The following is a 3,565-nucleotide window of genomic DNA, read 5'->3' as shown; positions in this document are numbered from 1 at the left end:
TTTCTAAATGAAGGAAAGAGAAAACCAAGCATGTTTTCTTGAACCATAGCATCAAGCACCAGAAGAGGCTGCTTCTGAAGAATGGGCCTGGGAATGAGAAGGGAAGTAGAACTAGTATTTCTATATTGCTTGATTTGTTACCAAATTCAAGAATTGCTGAGATAAAAAATATTTTTGACCAAAGTTAACGGATATAGGCAAAAATTCATATAACACTTGGTATAAAAGATTCAAGAGGCAGAAACTATATATGATTTGTTCACCACAAAATTTCAATCACCCAGTGTCTGCCATGTAGTAGATCTTAGTAAATAAGACATAAAGAGCTCTTACGAATCAATAAGATAAGAACATCATCCAAATAGAAAAATTGGTAAAATACATAAATATATAGTTCAGAAAATAATTACACATGGCCAATAAACATAATGTTCAATCTCAGTAGTAACGCAAGTTAAACCTACAGTGAGTTATCACTTTTCCCTTGTCAAGTTGGAAATATTTTATAATAATGCCTGCATGTATAGAAGTTGTGAGTCAAAACTCTCGTGTGCAACCAATTTAGGTATAAATTGATTTTTTTTAAAAATCAAGGAAGAGAAAGAATTCTTAAATATTTATACTTTTGACGTAGCACCCTTATTTCTGGAAATCAATCCTAATGAAATAACACAACATGCTATAAGAGATTAATGTATAAGGTATGTTTCCCAGTCCTATTTAACAGAGTGAAAATTAGCATCAATCCAAGTAGTCAACAATAATGGTTAAATAAATGTACATCCACATGAGAGCATATTATTTAATAATTAAAATGTCATTACAAAATATATGTAATCAAATGGAAATATTCGTGATATGATAAATGAAGAAATCAGCATACAAAGTAGCATATATACACCAATTTTGTGTGAGTGCATGGGTGTGAAAAAATTGCAGAGGGAAAACTTTAGTATTTCAAAATGTTAATAATGGTTATTTCTGGATAATAGTGATACAATTTATTATTCTTTTTTTTTGTATTTTCCACATTTTCTACAAGAAAGACTTATTTTTAGAAATGAAAACAACAGAGTGCAGTGGGGTGGCAAGGGAAGGTGGGAGAATACCACACTGGGTTGCTGCCACTGCTGCCACCATTGTGCCAGCTCTTCGGGTCTCAACGAGGCGGGGTGGCGCCCCAGAATGGGAGACAAGCCAGTTTGGGAGCAGACTGGATCCAGCTTCATTCAACATTACTACCAGTTATTTGATAACGACAGAACCCAACCACACATATTGACGTGACAAGTTATATTGAAGCGACATGTCTTACTTGGGAAGGACAGCAATTCCAGGAGAAACCTGCCACCGTGGAGAAATTGTCTAGCCTTCCGTTCCAGAAAATCCAGGACAGCATCACAGCACAGGACCATCAGCCCAGGCCAGATAGCTGCATCATCAGCATGGTTGTGGACCAGCTCAAGGCCGATGAAGACCCCGTCATGGGGTTCCACCAGATGTTCCCATTAAAGAACATCAATGATGCTTGGGTTTGCACCAATGACATGTTCAGGCTTGCCCTGCACAACTTCGGCTGACCTCCTCCCTCCTCTTCCTGATACTATTCACACTCCTCCAGATGCTCCAAATATCATACACAAATGAGCAGGGCCACGGTGGGAGTGGGCAGGTGCGCTGCTGCTACTGAGGCATTGCACATGATGTTTGAACGCTTAGACTGGTTGCATCTGACAGGAGAAGTTTGTGTTGTACCAGCCCACGCCTTGGAAAGACTTAAGTAATGCAAAAGGTTGTCTTTTTTTTTTTTAATCTACTGACAAGTTGCTCTAGTAACCCAAAGAAGTGAAAGAGAAAGCAGCTGCCTCACAGCCCAGATATTGATTTGTTCAGGTGTTTCATTGCCTCATGATACAATAAAACCACGAAAATTTTCTTAACAACAAAGAAATAAAAATAACAACAAATGGTACATCATTAAAAGTTAATGGAGGGCTTCCCTGGTGGCGCAGTGGTTGAGAGTCTGCCTGCCGATGCAGGGGACACGGGTTCGTGCCCCGGTCCGGGAAGATCCCACGTGCCGTGGAGCGGCTGGGCTCGCGAGCCATGGCCGCTGAGCCTGCGCATCCGGAGCCTGTGCTCCGCAACGGGAGAGGCCATGACAGTGAGAGGCCCGTGTACCGCAAAAAAAAAAAAAAAAAAAAAAAGAAAGAAAAAGTTAATGGAATTTTACTTCTGGTGATGGCAGAGTAGCTGATATTGGATGAAAACTCCTGCAGATAAAATCATAAACACTGGAAAAAATGAGAGAAAACAAGTCCAGAAACAGCAAGAAACTGGAAGAGAGTTACCTTTAAAACAGAAAAATTAACTTGGTAACTTTGCATTTATTCAACTTTTCATGTGAGGGAAGTCCTCATTCTGCACAGTGTGGGATGTCTGGACCTTAGGCAGAAAGCATGGGTCTTACTGGCCTGGTTTTAGGACTGTCATAGTACCTAGAAACTATTAAAGGAAACCCTGGAAAAGAGAGAGCCACAGTATGAGGAAGTCCAAAGTTCTGCATTTAAAATCTGCCCAAAGCCTTGGTTGACCCCTGATCTATGAAGAGCTGAGACCCCTTAGTGTCTTACAGAAAGTGACAGATTGTTACAGCTTTTAGCTGCCGCCATCTGTAAGGAGCTAGCTTTTAGAGTTTGAGTCCAAGCAGATTAATTCCTGATAAAACAGTTACAAACATTCTCCAGCGGAAGATAACAATTTAGTCTCTAGAATGCTTCATACAGAATTTTCTGTTTAAAAACAAAAGTTCCTAGATAAAACAAAACATAGAAAATTATGATTCATGCTGAAATGAGATACCAGCCATCAGGAACCAAATGAAATATACAGGGAGGTCAGAATATAAAGGAGCTATTTTGTTATAAATATGTTCAAGGACTCAGAGGAAAATATAGAGCAAAAAAATAGAGAATTTCATCAGAGAAATAAAAACCACAAAAAATGGAGACCCAGTAGTACAATATGTGAAATTTTAAAAATTAGTGGATGAGGACAGCCACATGCAAAAGAAATGAAACTAGACCACTATCTTACACCATACATAAAAATTAACTCAAAATGGATTAAATACATGAATATAAGACCTGAAACCATAACACTCCTGGAAGAAAACATAGGCAGTTAGCTCCTTGACATAGGTCTTGGCAATGATTTTTTGAATTTGATACCAAAAGCAAAGGCAACAAAAACAAACAAACATATGGGACTACCACAAACTAGAAGTTTCTGCATAGCAAAAGAAACCATCAACAAAATGTAAAGGCAACTTACTGAATGGGAGAAAATATTTCCAAATCACATTTATGATAAGGGATTAATGTCCAAAATACACAAAGAATTCATACAACTCAATAGCAAAAACAAACAATCCAATTAAAAAATGGACAGAGCATCTGAATAGACATTTTTCCAAAGAAAACATACAGATGGCCAACAGGCACATGAAAGGATGCTCAACATCACTAATTATCAGGGAAATGCAAATCAAAATCACAATGAGATA

The 3,565-nt window shown here is 38.2% G+C and overlaps 1 pseudogene; it reads left to right on the top strand.

Moving 5' to 3' along the window:
- The first annotated feature begins 1,027 nt into the window (after positions 1–1,027).
- LOC101274819 (nuclear transport factor 2-like) lies at positions 1,028–1,583 on the top strand (annotated as a pseudogene).
- The last annotated feature ends 1,982 nt before the right edge of the window (positions 1,584–3,565 follow it).

The sequence above is a fragment of the Orcinus orca genome, chromosome 15 (assembly GCF_937001465.1).
Source record: "Orcinus orca chromosome 15, mOrcOrc1.1, whole genome shotgun sequence".
Lineage (NCBI taxonomy): Eukaryota > Metazoa > Chordata > Mammalia > Artiodactyla > Delphinidae > Orcinus > Orcinus orca.
The sequence above is the reverse complement of the archived record's forward strand: the minus strand, read 5'-3'. Positions and strand labels throughout refer to the sequence as shown.